General features: G+C 46.3%; 1 protein-coding gene and 2 pseudogenes across 6 annotated transcripts in view; 1 reads left to right on the forward strand and 2 right to left on the reverse strand.

The window, feature by feature from the left end:
• Positions 1–6,637, reverse strand: part of ZNF566 (zinc finger protein 566) — a 42,198-nt gene extending 35,561 nt beyond the window's left edge. For 2 of the 6 annotated variants that reach the window (XM_063719111.1, XM_024236273.3), the window contains exon 1: positions 6,540–6,637. The gene's annotated coding sequence lies outside the window, so the exon portion shown is untranslated. 6 annotated transcript variants of the gene reach the window in all.
• Positions 6,638–6,691: 54 nt separating this feature from the next.
• LOC129051950 (uncharacterized) lies at positions 6,692–10,061 on the forward strand (annotated as a pseudogene).
• A 1,925-nt stretch (positions 10,062–11,986) lies between these two features.
• Positions 11,987–13,671, reverse strand: LOC100936709 (C-terminal-binding protein 2-like; annotated as a pseudogene).
• Between the last annotated feature and the right edge of the window lie 4,522 nt (positions 13,672–18,193).

Consider the following 18,193-nt stretch of genomic DNA (forward strand, 5'->3'; position numbering starts at 1 on the left):
CATTATAAAAAATTCAGGTTTTCTAAGGTCAAGGGAACACACAGATACCTGTGTATTTTGCATAATCCTGGGTGGATGACTGAATCAGTGCCAATCTGAAGATTGCCATGAGCAACAAAGCATCCTTTGTCTCTGACTCAGAAAGTCTCATGTCTTCTGAACATATCTGTGAAACTGACAAGCTAACTTACTAGCTTACAACTAGGGTAAAATCTCAGATAGTTCATAGTTCTTGGGAAAAGAAAATACCCTGTGGTACTGGAATAGAATTAAACATATGAGTGTAAACTGGTGTGTTTTATACATATAAACAAATAAATAGACATAAATGTGTGTGTAGACATTTGTGTATTTTCTCACTCTCTCCACTGACCAGAACCAGAGCAAAGACACACCAGTAGCAATAAGCACACCAAGTGCCCAGATCTTGGTTTATAAATTCATTCTCCAATAAAAGAAACTAACGCTGCTTGGAGAAATTGCTGAGCCCAGAGATGGAAGAGGGAAAATACAAGATGAACCTGGAACATCTTATGTCCCAGAAAGCAGGGTCGGGGGGAAGCTTTAAAAAATGATCACACGTTGAAAGGACACAAGAGCCAACTTAAGGAGCTTCTGATGGCCAAATATGGGAAAATCTGAACAGCAAAATAAATAATAATAATAGAGAATAGAATAAAATAAATATCCATGAGTCCATAGGTAAATAATTGAATAAACAAATGGGGACAAAAGAAAAACTTCAGCTGAATTAAATGTAAAGGAGTTTCATTGAGCAATGAACGATTCGCAAATCAGGCAGCCCCCAGAATCACGGCAGATTCAGAGACACTCCAGGGATGCCTCGTGGTCAGAACAAATTTATAGACAAAAAAAAGGGAAGTGACATACAAAAATCAGAAGTGAGGTGGAGAAACAGCTCAACTGGTTACAAGTTCTTGTTTGCCCCCCCCGCCTTTTTTTTTTTTTTTGAGACGGAGTTTTGCTCTTGTTGCCTAAGCTAGAGTGCAATGGCGCGATCTCAGCTCACTGCAATTCTCCTGTGTCAGCCTCCTGAGTAGCTGGGATTACAGGCGCACTCCACCACACCTGGCTAATTTTTTGTATTTTTAGTAGAAATGGGGTTTCACCATGTTGGTCAGGCTGGTCTCCAACTCCTGACCTCAGGTGATCCGCCTGCCTCGGCTTCCCAAAGTGCTGGGATTACAGGTGCAAGCCACTGTGCCTGGACGGTGTTTGCCTTACTTAACATGGTTTGAACACTCAGCAATGTATGAGTGGTTGAAGTATTGCTGCTGGGATTAGCCAAGACTCAGCTTGTTACAGGCACATACACTGTTACAGGCACACAAGTTAGGTTTCCAATTCTGTCTACCTATTAGGTTACAGTTTGTCCATAAGGACTCAAATATAGAAGTACAAAGTCCTTCTCAGGCCACATTTAGTTCACTTTTAACAGGAGGAAGAAGAGACAGCTCTTCCTTATAGTAGAATTTAAATTATCAAAGTGTAAGAAATGATAGAAGGAGAAAATCACCACGAGGCAAACATCACAGTAATAATTGTTACAGGTAAAAATTATCAATGAATGTTAAAACTAATGGGTGAGAAAGCATGATGAGAAATAGGATTTTGGCATAGTTTCTTTTTTTTTTTTGAGATGGAGTCTTGCCCTGTCACCCAGGCTGGAGTGCAGTGGCGCAATCTCAGCTCACTGCAAACTCCACCTCCTGGGTTCATGCCATTCTCCTGCCTCAGCCTCCTGAGTAGCTGGGACTACAGGCGCCCGCCACCACGCCCAGCTAATTTTTTGTATTTTTAGTAGAGACAGGGTTTCACCGTGTTAGCCAGGATGGTCTCGATCTCCTGACCTTGTGATCCGCCCGCCTCGGCCTCCCAAAGTGCTGGGATTACAGGCGTGAGCCACTGCACCCAGTCATTTTTACATAGTTTCAAATTATTTCCCCACAAGATATTTATTAAATAAAGTGGGAAAAACAGTAATTTTACACAGGAAAAATCTGGCAAACAACACTGTTACCAAGTTTTCAAAGTTAACATTGCTAATAATGAGATATACTAATATATATATCTCCTGATATGACACATTGAGAAGAGTTCACCATCATTTCTGTGATCTTCTTGCCAAAACTGCCCAGTCTAAATCTAACCATAAGGAAACATCAGGCAAACGCAAATTGAACGATATTCTACAGGCCGGGTGTGGCAATCCCAGCATTTTGGGAGGCCAAAGCAGGAGGATGGCTTGAAACCAGGAGTTCAAGACCAGCCTGGGCAATATAGCAAGATGCTATCTCTACAAAAAAAAAAAAAAAAAAAAAGAAAAGAAAAGAAAATAGCCAGGAGTGGTGGTGTGCACCTGTAGTCCCAGCTACTCAGGGGCTGAGATGGAAGAATTGCTTGAGCCCTGGAGGTTGAGGCTGCAGTGAGCCATGGTCATGCCACTGCATTTGCACTCCAGCCTGGATGACAGAGCAAGACCTTGTCTATGTTAAAAAAAAAAAAAAAAAAAAAAAAAAAGTGGCCAGGGCTGGGCGCGGTAGCTCATGCCTGTAATCCCACTACTTTGGGAGGTCAGGTCGGACAGATCACCTGAGGTCAGGAGTTCGAGACCAGCCTGGCCAACATGGTGAAACCCCATCTCTACTAAAAATACAAAAATCAGCTGGGGGTGGTGGCAGATGAGTGTAATCCCAGCTACTTGGGAGGCTGAGGCAGGAGAATTGCTTGAACCCAGGAGGCAGAGGCTGCAGTAAGATGAGATCGCACCATTGCACTCCAGCCTGGGGGACAAGAGTGAGACTTCGTCTCAAAAAAAAAAAAAAAAAAAAAAAGCGGTCAGGCACGGTGGCTCACACCTGTAATCCCAGCACTTTGGGAGGCTGAGGCAGGTAGATCACGAGGTCAGGATTTCGAGACCAGGCTGGCCAATATGGTGAAACCCTGTCTCTGCTAAAAATACAAAAATTAGCTGGGCGTGGTGGTGCGCTCCTATAGTCCCAGTTGCTCGGGAGGCTGAGGCAAGAGAATAGCTGGAATCCAGGAGGCGGAGGTTGTGGTGAGCCAAGATCGTGCCATTACACTCCAGCCTGGGTGACAGAGACTCCGTCTCAAAGAATAAGACAGAGAGAGACAGAGAAAAGAAAAAAAAAAGATATTTTACAAAATAACTGGCCAGTACTCTTCAAAAGTGTCAAAGTCCTAAAGATAAAAAGGATTAAAGAACTCTCAAAGATGGAAGGAGACTAATGAAACAATAAAATTCAATGCAGGACCTTGGATTGGACCCTGAAACAGTAAAGAAAATTTAGCAAAATTTGAAAAAGGGCTCTAACTTAATTAAAAGTCTTCTGTCAGCATAAATTTCCTGGTTTTCATCATTGTACTGTGGGCACCTGCAGAGTATTTGCAAATTCCTTATACTATGTTCACAACATGAAAATAAAATTTTAGGCCAGGCTTAGTGGCTCACACCTGTAATCCCAGCACTTTGGGAGGACGAGGCAGTTGCATCACCTGAGGTCAGGAGTTTGAGACCAGCCTGACCAACATGGTGAAACCCTGTCTCTACTAAAAATACAAAATTAGCTGGCCGTGGTGGTGCAAGCCTGTAATCCCAGCTACATGGGAGGCTGAGGCAGGAGGATCGCTTGAACCTAGGAGGTGGAGGTTGCAGTGAGCTGAGATCGTGCCATTGCACTCCAGCCTGGGCAGCAACAGCGAAACTCTGTCTCAAAAAAAAAAAAAGAAAGAAAGAAAGAAAAGAACATTTTAAAAAAATTTACAAAGGGGAAAGTGGACACAAAAAAGAGGATATACAAATGGCCAGTAAACATACAAAAAGGTGCTGAACATCATTTCACATCAAGGAAATACAAATTAAAACTATGATGAGGCTGGGTGCAGTGGCTCACACTTATAATCCCAGGATTTTGGGAGGCTGAGGCGGGCGGGAGTTTCACATGGTGAAACTCTGTCTCCACTAAAAATACAAAAATTAGCTGTGCATGGTGGCACACACCTGTAATCCCAGGTACTCAGGAGGCTGAGGCAGGAGAATCACTTGAACCTGGGAGGCGGAGGTTGCAGTGAGCTGATATCACACCACTACACTCCAGCCTGGATGACAAAGCGAGACTCTGTCTCAAAAAACAAAACGACAAGACAAAACAAAACAAAAACCTATGATGAAACTGCACCACACAACCAATAAAATAGTTAAAAGACTAACCGTACCAAATTACGGAGAGGATATGAAGCAACTGGAACTCTCATAGATTGCTGGATGGAGGGTAAACTGGAACAACCACATGAGAGCTTGGTAGTATCTATTAAACATTAGCCTACCCTATGATCTAGCAGTGCCACTCCTAAGTATTAACCCAGGAGAAAAGCCTTCATGTGTTCACCAAAAACACGGTAGAGTGTTCACAGCTGCAGCATCACTTGTAACAGCCCCAAATTGGAAGCTACCCAAATATCCATCAACAATGTAATCGACTAATATACTACAATATATCCCCAGTATAGTGAGAGCTAAGTACAATTACACTGAACAACATGAATGAATTTCACAAACATAATATATAACAAAAGAAGCCTGGCATAAAACAGTACATGCTGTATAATTGCATATATACATGAAGTTCAAGAATGTGTAAGACAGCCAGACGCACTGGCTCATGCCTGTAATCCCAGCACTTTGGGAGGCCAAGGTGGGCGGATCACCTGAGGTCAGGACTAGCTTGGCCAACATGGGGAAACCCTGTCTCTACTAAAAATACAAAAATTAGCCAGGCGTGATGGTGGGTGCCTGTAATCCCAGCTACTCAGGAGGCTGAGGCAGGAGAATCGTTTGAACCCAGGAGGCGGAGGTTGCAGTAAGCCAAGATTGCATCACTGCACTCCAGCCTGGATGACAAGAGCAAGACTCTGTCTCAAAAAAAAAAAAAAAAAAAAAGAATGGGTAAAACTAGTTAATGATAGAATTCTGAATAGATTGTGTGAGGGAGAAATTACTGAGAAGGGGTATGAGGGAAGCATCTCAGGTCCTGGCAAAGTTCTTTGTATAGATCTAGGAGTGTTACACAGCTGTACACTTAAGATTTGCACACTTTATATAGGCTCTATGTATCTATTGACAGCCTCCTGCTCTGTTGCCCAGGCTGAAGGGCAGTGGTGTGATCACGGCTTCCTGCAGCTGCAAAGCACTGGGCTCAAGGGATCCTCTCATCTCAACCTCCTGAGTAGCTAGGACTTATAGGTGCCAGCCACCATGCCCGGCTAATTTTTTATGTATGTATGTATTTATGGTAGAGTTAGGGTCTCACTATGTTGCCCAGGCTGGTCTCCAACTCCTGGCCTCAAGTGATCCTCTCACCTTGGCCTGGCAAAGTGCTGGGATTACACGCACGAGCCCCCACATCTGGCCTACAAAATTTTTTTTTAACTCTTGGAACTATGCTTTAGTAGGGATATGGAGCAGTAAAATATTTCAAACATTGCTGTTCAAGTACAAATTTGTGCAGCCACTCGGGTATGTATTTTGACACTGTTTAGTAAAGTGGAAGATATATGAACTGGCAATTCTGCTGGTAAATAAACTCAAGCATGTGTAGCCCATGTGAAAGAATGTTTGTGGCTATGTTGTTTATAAAATAAAAAGCTATAAATAACTAATAGGGCATCATTACTAGAAAGGATGCATAATTGTCGTATACTTCAGAAGGGAGAATACAATATAGCAAAGAAATTGAATTAACCGCGATTTTATCTAATAGGGATGATTCACAGAACTGTAAAAATAAACCAAAGACAATAAGACAACATTCATATAAAGTTTTAAAACGGGGAAAAACTGGAGTATAATGCCGAGAGAAGTATACATAAGTGATAAAACCTCACACTGTGTGACTTACCCAGCCACACAAAACTGATCACACTCCCACCATGGGGACATTCAGCTACAGACAATCCACGCCCAAAGCAACAGGGTCGCACACGCAGGGCCTCTATCGGTCACATAAGCACAAGTGCACACTTACCGAGGAGACGGTCACAGTCACAACCACATTGTCACAGTCGGCGCACACCTGTACCGGGTCACAGTCACGATCACACATTAACCACAGCCACACACACAGATAGAAACATGCAGTTACTCGCAGGTATCCCCACCTGAACTCTGCCGCACACAGTCACACAGCACATAGTCGCACACCACTACGGGGACAAACGCAGTAACACTCAACCAGGCACAAGCTCCCCACAGCCGCACACACAATGCCGCACGTGGTCCCGCTCCCTCTCACACACACCAGCAGCCACAGTCTCCGAGGCCGTGCTGCACACGGTGTGAGCGTTGGAAACACACTCATCACAAGAGCAGCCTGTCACAATCGCGCGATCATTCACCACACACCTCCACACAGACGCAAGCGCACACTTTCAATCTCACCTCCACCGCCGCACAGAGCCGAGGCTCGGCCCCCGGCCCCGCCCTCTCCCGGGTTCCTCACCTCAGGCCTTACGAGCTTCCGAAGCAGCCGAACCCTCCCCGGCACTGGGGTAGTTGCTGGTAAAGCCCTGAGGGTCCCGCCAGCGCGTGACTTGGAGGCTGAATTACCGCGAGAAGTACAGTCTTGCCGAGGAGACCTCCGGGAAGCGTAGTCAGAGACGTATCAAGGCCGGAGAAGATGGCTGCCGATCGTCAAAATTCCTGCCCGCGCCTTGCGTCAGCCCCGCGGAAAGGATCGCCCCCCTCGTCAAACCGCTCGCGCCCCAGAGGCCTCATGGAGCCCCGGCTCAGGCTTGGGCCTTGGCCCCCAAAGAAAGCCACTCCGACGTGTTTGAGATGGGCTTAGTTCCCGGACCTGTCCTACTGCCCCCAGGCGCTGGACAGCCTCAGAAAGAGGACAAGTCTGCATGGAAAGATAATGGCACAACTGAGCCTTCTGGGAGATGTAGTTCGGAGCTGGGAAGGCGGTTGGACCCTCCAAAAGTCATCTTAATTGCCCTCACAGATAAGCCGGCGCTGTGCTGCAGGCCTGAGTACTGTGCGCCCAGAGTGCGCAGGCGCAAACATCCTGGGTTGCTGTTTTGGCCTCTTTGTTCGGGCGTGAATTTTTAGTGCTCCTTAGTGCAGAGGGGTTATGGGACCAGAGGTTGTGAGACTCAAAACTGGTTGGGGACGCAGAAGGGGTGTAGACCAGGAACCTGCGACCTGATGCGGGGAGGTCGAAGGGAAAGGAATCGCCAAACGTGGGACGGGTTTGGAGAGGCAGAAAGAGAATTGCAAAGGGCAGGTGTTATTCTGACTTCTGTGTGCTTTGTGATAAATGAGTGGGACAGGAAGTAAGAGGAGTTTCACTTTCTCCTTCTGCAGTTATTTATGTACTTGGACTAAGTGTATCTCATGGCCAGTATTTGACTGCTTTTGACCTGTAAAGGTATTGTATACACAGTCAAGCATAGTTTAATAATAAGGATATATTCTGGCCGGGTGCAGTGGTTCACGCCTGAAATCCCAGCACTTTAGGAGGCTGAGGGGTTCGGGACCAGCCTGGGCAACACGGTGTAAACCCCGTCTATACTAAAACTGGAAAAATTAGCCGGGCGTGGTGATGCGCGCCTGTAGTCCCAGCTACTCGGGAGGCTGAGGCAGGAGAATCGCTTGAACCCAGGAGGCCGAGGTTGCAGTGAGCCAAGATTGCGCCACTGCACTCCAGCCTGGGCGACAGAGTGAGACTCGGTCTCAAAAAAAAAGAAGGATACATTCTGAGAAATGCGTTGTTGGGCAATTTCATTACTGTGTAATAATTTCATCATTATAGAGTGTACTGACACAAACCTAGACGGTATAGCTGACTGAACACTTAGGCTATATGGTATAACCTGTTGCTCCTAAACTACAAAGCTATACAGCATGTTACTGTACTGAATACAGTTGGAACACTGTAGGGACCAGCCCCACAACGTCTGTGGGTTTTTCTCCCTGTGTGCAGAGACTAGAGGTGGTAGAAATAAAGACACAAGACAGATAAAAGAAAAGACAGCTGGGCCCCCGGGGGACCACTACCACCAAGACGCAGAGACTGATAGTGGCCTCGAATGCCAGGCTGCGCTGTTATTTATTGGATACAAGACAAGGGGGCAGGGTAAGGAGTGTGAGCCATCTCCAGTGATAGGTAAGGTCACGTGGGTCACGTGTCCACTGGACAGGGGGCCCTTCCCTGTTTGGCAGCTGAGGCGGAGAGAGAGAAGACAGCTTACACATTATTTCTGCATATCGGACACTTTAGTACTTTCAGTAATTTTGTTACTGCTATCTAGAAGGCAGAGCCAGGTGTACAGGATGGAACATGAAAGCGGACCAGTAGTGTGACTGCTGAAGCACAGCATCACAGGGAGACGGTTAGGCCTCCAGATAACTACGGGCGGGCCTGACTCATGTCAGGCCCTCCACAAGACATGGTGGAGTAGAGTCTTCTCTAAACTCCCGAGGGGAAAGGGAGACTCCCTTTGCCGGTCTGCTAAGTAGCAGGTGCTTTTCCTTGGCACTGAAGCTACTGCTAGACCACAGTCCGCTTGGTAACAGGCGTCTTCTCAGATGCTGGCGTTCTGCTAGACCAAGGAGTCCTCTGGTGGCCCTGTCCGGGCATAACAGAGGCTCACACACTTGTCTTCTGGTCACTTCTCACCATGTCCCTTCAGCTCGTACCTCTGTATGGCCTGGTTTTTCCTAGGTTATGATTGTAGAGTGAGGATTATTATAATATTTGAATAAAGAGTAATTACTACAAACTAATGATTAGTGATACCTATGTATAATCATATCTGTGATCTATATGTAGTATAACTCTTGATATTTTATATATTTTATTATACTGAAACAACTCATGCCCTCGGTCTCTTGCCTCGGCACCTGGGTGGCTTGCCGCCCACAGAACACAATGGTAAGTATTTATGTATCTAAACATATCTAAACACACAAAAGGTACAGTAAAACAAAACAGCATAAAAAGTAAAAAATGGTACACCTGTATAGGGTACTTACCAAGAATGGAGGCTGCAGGACTGGAAGTTGCTCTGGAGAGTCGATGAGAGGTGAGTGAATGTGAAGGCTAGGGCATTACAGTACAACACTCTAGACTTTATAAACACTGTACACTTAGGCTACACTACATGTATTTAAAGTTTTTCTTCCATAATAAATTAACCCTTGTTTGCTGTAACTTTTTTACTTTATAAATGTTCAAATTTTTAAAAACTTTTTGACTCTTCTGTAATATTGCTTAGCTTAAAACACAAATACATTGCACAGCCCATGTGGGATCCATATCTCTTGGTAAGGAAATGTTGCAAGTCAGATGTCATTCTTATGTGGCTACATAGAGGTAGAAAGACTGCATATATGATACTGCCTTTCCCAACCACGGGTTCATATTCTAAAATATCACAACAATGCCCAATCTTTATGGGGTCATAGAAAATATGATTCACTATGGTTGGAGAATTTCCAGAGCCAATTTAAGTTCAGGAATGCTGGCAATGAGAATGATGAGTAGGAATCAGTGTAATGATTTACATAGTTGAAACTATTAACTGGGCCAGGCGCGGTGGCTCACGCCTGTAATCCCAGCACTTTGTGAGGCTGAGGTGGGCGGATCACCTGAGGTTAGGAGTTTGAGACCAGCCTGGGCAACATGGTGAAACCCTGTCTCTACTAAAAATACAAAAATTAGCTAGGCATGGTGGTGCACACCTGTGATACCAGCTACTCGGGAGGCCAAGGCAGGAGAACTGCTTGAACTTGGGAGGCGGAGGTTGCAGTCAGCCGAGATCACGCCACTGCATTCAAGCCTGGGTGACACAGCAAAGACTCCATCTCAAAAAAAAAGTTAAAATAAAATAAAACATATAGCCATTATTTTTCTGTTTGGGGCAATTTTAAAGTTTTTCTTTTGTCACAAAAACGGGAATGTACCTATGCAAAGGCTCGAAATAGGCCATCTTTTTTTTTTTTTTTGAGTTGGAGTTTCACTCTTGTTGCCCAGGCTGGAGTGCAATGGCGCGATCTCGTCTCACCACAACTTCCATCTCCTGGGTTCACGCGATTCTCCTGCCTCAGCCTCCCAAGTAGCTGGGATTACAGGCATGCACTACTACGCCTGGCTAATTTTGTGTTTCTAGTAGAGACGGGATTTCTCCATGTTGGTCAGGCTGGTCTCGAACTCCCGATCTCAGGTGATCTATCCACCTCGGTCTCTGAAAGTGCTGGGATTATAGGCATGAGCCACCGTGCCTGGAAAATAGGCCATCTTTTTAAACAAAAAGGCAATGATTCACAAAAGTCTATGAATAGAACATGTAACTAGTTGATAAAAATCTAATAGGATTTGTTAAAAGTCAGTCAAATCTAATACATCTGAAGTGTTCTTGTATAAAATATCACATGAAGAAAAGAAGACTTTGTTAATGTCTTAAAAAAAACGGTTTCTTCATAGACAATATGACAAGTTACCATTAAAAGTGTTTTGGGACAGCTGGGCATGGTGGCTCACGCCTGTAATCCCAGCACTTTGGGAGGCCGAGGCGGGCGGATCATGAGATCAGAAGATCAAGACCATCCTGTCTAACACAGTGAAACCCTGTCTCTACTAAAAACACAAAAAATTAGCCGGGCGTGGTGGCGGGCACCTGTAGTCCCAGCTACTCGGGAGGCTGAGGCAGGAGAATGGCGTGAACCTGGGAGGTGGAGCCTGCAGTGAGCTGAGATCGCGCCACTGCACTCCAGCCTGGGCAACAGAGCGAGACTCCGTCTCAAAAAAAAAAAAAAAGTGTTTGGGGAGACATAAGGAAATGCAACATTATTCTTCCTGAACACTTTTAGTTCAAGACTTTCCACTCAATAAAATAGGAAAGGATCTGAAATTGAGAAAATGTATTTGAGTACAAACAGCTTGTGAAACGTAATACTTTTTTTTTTGCATCATCAGAGGGTTTTACTGAACTTATAACCATCTTGCCCACTCAGTATGCAATTCAGATGTGAGCAAGGGGCCGGGCGCAATGGCTCACACCTGTAATCTCAGCACTTTGGAAGGCCGAGGCGGGCGAATCACCTGAGGTCAGGAGTTCGAGACCAGTCTGGCCAACATGGTGGAACCCAGTCTCTACTAAAAATACAAAAATTAGCTGGGCGTGGTGGTGTACACTTGTAATCCTAGGTACTCGGGAGGCTGAGGCAGGAGAATTGCTTGAACCTGGGAGGCAGAGATTTCAGTGAGTCCAGATCTCGCCATTGCACTCCAGCCTGGGTGACAGAGCAAGACTCCATCTCAAAACAAAACAAAACAAAACAAAGAAAAACAGATGTGAGAGGAGAGAGGTGTCTCACAGGAGCCTGTACTGTCTTCCGTCCTATGTGTGCCGGTACCTACCACAGGCAAAGAGTTTCTCCCCATTTTGTAGTAATACGATCTTGCTACTAGCAAAAAGAAGTAAACAGCCCCTGTAGAACGAAGGGACTAGAGCCACGGGACTAGAGTCATGGGACTAGAGTCATAGGATGAAGGTTTCCTCTTAATATTTTTTAATCTGATGTTTGAACCCTTTTTTTTTTTTCCTTGAGACAGTCTTGCTCTTTCACCCAGGCTAGAGTGCAGTGGCACGATCTTGGCTTACTGCAACCTCCACCTCCTGGGTTCAAATAATTCTCCTGCCTCAGCCTCCAGAGTAGCTGGGATTACAGGCGCTCACCACCACACCCAGCTAATTTTTGTATTTTTAGTAGAGATGGGGTTTCACCATGTGGGCCAGGCTAGTCTTGAACTCCTTACCTCAGGTGATCCACCCGCCTCGGGCTCCCAAGTGCTGGGATTACAGGCGTGAGCCACTGCGCATGGCCTGATGTTTGAACTCTCAATGCAGCATTCTAGAGAAGGGTGTTCAGGACCTCCTGTGCCCAAGGGACCGATAAAGAAAAAAGCTCCATTTATTATTTGGGATTTGATGCACAGATGAAAAACTTAACACACAATAACGGAAGTCGGTTGTTAGTAAATCACATCCTAGTCTTTCAGCACTTCCATAAGCAGACGACATCTTCAGTTGTCTAGCTCTTGTAGTTTTAGCATAGCACTATCAATGATGCCTATGTCCAGAATCAGTTAAAAAGAACATAATTTTTTTCTCTTAGTTCATCTATTTTTCACTGGCTCATGGTCCCAAGTGTATCTGAATGATTACCTTTGGGCATTCTCTGCTATTGCTTATTAGGGTGCTCTCGATTGTCCCCATGTTTTGTGGGCTGGTTGGGAGGGGGAGCTTGGGAAGGATGTGGGCTGGTTGGGAGGGGGAGCTTGGGAAGGAGGTTGTAAGTCATTGGGACACCTCCAGGGATGATTCCTTCCACGGCTGCAGGAAGTCCTCCTGGAGCCACGCCCACGATGCCTGGCAGATATCTGTATGTTGCACCGTTGAGCTCAGGATGAATTGCTTGCTGGTCTATTGCTAACCAAGGCGCTGATGTGACAAATAATTCCTTGTTCACACAGTTTCTTAAGCTTTCTGGGACGCGACCTGTGATGGCTCGGCGGATCCCGGTGGCAGCTGCCTCCTTCATCTCCAGTGATGCCCGCTTGCTGTCCCAGGCAGTGCGAGGAATGAAGATGAGATTTGGCGCATCTTTCAATGGAGCCTGAGCAAAGCTAAAGGGCTCCGATTCGTGCAAGCCAAGGGCTGCCCCTTGTATCCTGTCCTCCTTGAGGGCCTGTGCTAAGGCTTTCTTGTCCACCAGGCCACCACGGGCTGCGTTCACAAGGAATGCTCCCTGTCTCATCTGCTTTATAGTAAAGTCTTTGACGAGGTGGTGGTTATGTTCACTGAGATTGCAGTGCAAGGAGACGCAGTCACTCTGATACAGCAAACCCTGCAGGGTGTATCAGGGTCCCCTCTGCACGCCCTGGGACCGCTCTATCCCATCCTACAAGTAGGGGTGATAAAATACGACACTGAATCCAAAGGCCTTGGCTCGAACTGCAAACGCTTGCCCCGTGCAACCGAAGCCCATGAGGCCTAGCGTCTCCCACGAATGAGGGCCACTCCCGAGGCCACCTCGAGGATCTGCTCCACGCTCTGAACCCACATGCCTTCCCACAGTGCCTGGTACAGCCACGTGTTCCTCCGGCACAGATTGAGGATGTGGCAGACAGTGGAGTCGGCTGCCTCTTCCACGGCTGCGGAGGGGGTGTTGCACATAGTAATCCGGAGCTCCCTGGCAGCCTTGATGTCCACGTTGTCATAGCCACTTGCCTATCCACACGTTCACTCTCAGGGCATTGAACTTCTCCAGCTCTTCCCTTGTTTAGAATCTTCTCGTGGATCTCCTGCGTGGACTGTGCGTCACAGAAGGCCACAGTGGCCAGCTCCTTCAGGACCGGCATCTTCCACGGTGCGGTCGCAGCCATCCAGCAGCGCCAGCAGCGGGAGGGGGTGCAGGGGGCTGTTCGTGATCTGGGGGTGGATAGCTTCACAAATTCTGTCCAATCGCTGTCTCGTGATTTTGTGCTTATCCACCAGGGCCATTCTTTATGGAACTTTGCAACTCTCAGATCAAAAGGCAAAGCAGGCCCGGCATGGTGGCTCATGCCTGTAATCCCAGCACTTGGGAGGCCGAGGCAGGCAGATCACTTGAGGTCAGGAGTTTGAGACCAGCCTGGCCAACATGAGGAAACACTATCTTTACTAAAAATATAAAAATTAGCTGGGCATGGTGGCGCGCTCCTGTAATCCCAGCTACTCCGGAGGCTGAGGCAGGAGAATTGCTTGAACCTGGGAGTCAGAGTTTGCCGTGAGCTGAGATCATGCCACTGCACTCCAGCCTGAGTGACAGAGTGAGACTCTGTCTCCAAAAACCAAACCAAAACAAACAACAACAACAAAACAAAAGGCAAAGCAGTCCTCTAAAAACTTACGGAAACTCGCAGGAGTGTGTGTGCAAGACGCCACTATGAACCCAATATATATCTGTCCACAAACACTATAGTTCACAGGATGGGCTGTCCATCTTTTTTCTTTCTTTCTTTCTTTCTTTTTGTCACCAGGCTGGAGTGCAGTGGCACAATCTCAGCTCACTGCAATCTCCACCTCCCGGGTTCAAGTGATTGTCCTGCCTCAGCCTCCCGAGGAGCTGGGATTACAGGTGTGCACCACCACACCTGGCTAATTTTTGTATTTTAGTAGAGATGGGGTTTCACCATGTTGGACAGGATGGTCCCGATTTTCTGAACTTGTGATCCACCTGCCTTGGCCTCCCAAAGTGCTGGGATTACAGGTGTGAGCCACTAGCTGTCCATCTTTTCAAGGGAATGAAGCTTCGTTGGTTCAAAAACACTTAAAGTGATGAAACCCTCGTCCTGGGCAGTCAGCGTCCACAGCGGAAAGGCTCTCGCCTCTCCCACCCCTCCCGGAGGCTGTGCTGCCTCAGTTCAGCGCAGCATGGCTCCTGGTTCAGTCCCTCACTCCTCGGGCTGCTCCCAAGCCACCTTAAAATGACACACTGAATTTGGATTATTATTATTATCTTTTTTTTTTTTCAGATGGAGTCTTGCAGTTGTTGCCCAGGCTGGATTGCAGTGGCGCAATTTTGGCTCACTGCAACCTCCGCCTCCTGGGTTCAAGCAATTGTCCTGCCTTAGCCTCCCAAGTAGCTGGGATTACAGGCACCTGCCACCACGCCCAGCTAATTTTTGTATTTTTGGTAGAGACAGGGTTTCACCATGTTGGCCAGGCTGGTCTTGAACACCTGACCTCAGGTGATCCACTCTCCTTGGCCTCCCAAAGTGCTAAGATTACAGGTATGAGCCACCAAGCCTGGTCTAAACATTTATTTTTTTAATTTATTTTTTATTTTTCTTTTCTTTTTTTTTTTTTTTCTTTTTTGAGACAGAGTCTCGCTCTGTTGCCCAGGCTAGAGTGCACTGGCACAATCTCAGCTTACTGCATCCTCTGCCTCCTGGGTTCAAGTGATTCTCCTGCCTCAGCCTCCAGAGTAGCTGGGACTACAGGTGCCCGCCACCATGCCCAGCTAATTTTTATACTTTTAGTAGAGATGGGGTTTCACCATATTGGCCAGGCTGATCTCAAACTCCTGACCTTGTGATCTGCCTGCCTCGGCCTCCTAAAGTGCTGGGATTACAGGCATAAGCCACCGCGCCCGGCTATTTCTTATTTTTTTGAGACGGACTCTCGCCTCACTGCAACCTCTGCCTCCTGGGTTCAAGTGATTCTCCTGCCTCAGCCTCCTGACTAACTGGGATTACAGGCATGTACCACCATGCCTGGTTAATTTTTGCATTTTTAGTAGAGACGGCGTTTCACCCTGTTGGTCATGCTAATCTTGAACTCCTGACCTGGTTATCTGCCCACCTCAGCCTCCCAAAGCGCTGGGATTACAGGCTTTGAGCCGCCGCGCCTGGCCCCAAACATTTATTATTAATTATTCCTTATATTACATTTCCAGGATCTACTATATATATTTTTTATATTTTCATTTTATTTTTTATTAAGAAGTAATAATTGCATGTATTATGGGGTACAATTTGATGTATACATTGTATACATCGTGATGTGTACACAATGACACGTGTACATTGTGGAATGATTGAATCAGCTTTTCCAAGTGTGTTTTCTTCTCAGCACCTCCAAACCTCTCCTCAAGTTAGCCCCAGGCCTTGAGAGAAACAAAGTGCTCTCGCTTAAACTGGGTCGCTTTGATTCCCAGTGGAAAGTTGAGTCACAGAGGGAGGCTCTCTTTCATGTGCTTGGGTTTCACTCACTTTTATCAGCTGGACACTGCCGCAGGGGCTGATTGCTCCCACTCCCTTCCCCAGGTTCTGGGTTATCGTTCATGATTCCAGTGGATTTCCATTTTTCTTCTTGAAATAAAGTACACGGAGTTTATCTTTATGCACTATCATGCTATTCCCAAGTGGCTGAGGCATGCTCTAATCTGCCATCTTGGGGAAAGAAAAGTTTTACGTTTGATATCACAATTTACATATAATTTGTATCAATTAACAAATTGTTGTACCTATGGGTGTTTTGTAGTAGTTTTGTCTTTTTTTTTTTTTTTTTAAGTCAGAGTCCTGCTCTGTTGCCCAGGCTGGAGTGCAGTGGCGTGATCTCGGCTCACTGCAGTCTCCACCTTCCAGGTTCAAGCAATTCTCCTGCCTCAGCCTCCCAAGTAGCTGGGACTACAGGTGCATGCCATTATGCCCAACTAATTTTTTGTAGTTTTAGTAGAGATGGGGTTTCACCATGCTGGGCAGGCTGGTCTTGAACTCCTGACCTCGTGATCCCCCTGCCTGGGCCTCCCAAGTGCTGGGATTATAGGCGTGAGTCACCGCACCTGGCCCCCAGTTTTGTCTTTTAATCTTCAAACTAGAGAGAGAATTGATTTACACCTCACCATTACAGTATTAGAGTGTTGTGAATTTCACAATGTACTTATTTTTTACCTGTAAGTTCGTTTTTGTTTTTTTGGTTTTTTTTTGAGATGGAGTCTCATTCTGTCATCCAGGCTGGAATGCAGTGGTGCGATCTCTGCTCACTGCAACCTCCGCCTTGCGGGTTCAAGCGAATCTCCTGCCTCAGCTTCCCAAGTAGCTGGATTATAGGCATGTGCCACCATGCCCAGCTAATTTTTGTATTTTTAGTAGAGACAGGGTTTCACCATGTTGGCCAGACTGGTCTTGGACTTCGTCAGTGATCTGCCCGCCTTGGCCTTCCAAAGTGCTGGGATTACAGGCGTGAGCCACCATGGCCGGCCCTTTTTTTCTTTTTTGAGATGGAGTCTTGCACTGTTGCCCAGGCTGGAGTGCAGTGGCGCAATTTTGGCTCGTTGCAACCCCCACCTCCTGGGTTCAAGCAATTCTTCTGCTTCAGCCTCTCAAGTAGCTAGGATTACAGGCACCCACCACCACGCCCGGCTACTTTTTTTTTTGTATTTTTAGTAGAGACAGGGTTTCACTACGTTGGCCAGGCTGGTCTCGCAGTCCTGACCTCGTGATCAGGTCGCCTCAGCCTCCCAAACTGTTGGGAATACAGGCGTGAGCCACAACGCCCGGCCCCCATCTTAGACATTTTAAAGTGTACTGTTCAGTGGTATTAAATACATTCATAATGTTGTGCAACTATCACCACCACCCATCTTTATAATTCTTTTCATCCTGTCATAATGAAAACCTATACCCATTAAACGATTAACTCCCCATTCTTCTTTTCTGCTAAAAACTGTAATTCTACTGTCTCTATGATTTTTGACTACTTTAAGTACCTTGTATAAGTGGAATCATATAGTATTTGTCTTTTTGTGTCTGGAATATTTCACTTAGCATTATGTGCTCAAAGTTCATCCACATTGTAGCCTATTACAGAATGTCCTTCATTTTGAAGGCCTAATACTATTCCACTGTATGTATATACCACATTTTGCTTACCCATTCATCTACCTATAGACACTGGGGTGGCCTCCATGTTTTCGGTATTATGAATAACACTGCTATAAACATGAGCATTTGAGTCCTTTCTTTCAATTCTTTTAACTATATACTCAGAAATGGAATTGTTGAATCATATGGTAGTTGTAGGTTTAATGTTTGTCTCTTTTCTTTTGGAGACAGGGTCTCTCTCTGTTGCCCAGACAGGAGTGCAGTGGTGAGACCACAGCTCACTGCAGCCTCAACCTCTAGGGTTCAAGCAATCCTCCCACCTCAACCTCCTGAGCAGCCTTCTGAGGAGGCAAGGGCTGAAGTTGCTGTGAACTGATATGAATATGCTGCTGGAAACTTGGGATAACTTGGATCTGTGCCACTGCTAACATTATCATGACATTATCAAGAATTCAGGGAGCGGTGGCTGACGCCTGTAATCCCAGCACTTTGGGAGGCTGAGGTGGGCGGATCACTTGAGGTCAGGAGTTCAAGACCAACCTGGCCAACATGGTGAAACCCTGTATCTACCAAAAATACAAAAATTAGCTGGGTGTGGTGGCAGGTGCCTGTAATCCCAGCTACTTAGGAGGCTGAGGCAGGAGAATCGCTTGAACCCGGGAGGTGGAGGTTGCAGTGAGCTGAGATCTCACCACTGCACTCCAGCCTGGGCAACAGAG

This window comes from Pongo abelii, chromosome 20 (assembly GCF_028885655.2).
Source record: "Pongo abelii isolate AG06213 chromosome 20, NHGRI_mPonAbe1-v2.0_pri, whole genome shotgun sequence".
NCBI lineage: Eukaryota > Metazoa > Chordata > Mammalia > Primates > Hominidae > Pongo > Pongo abelii.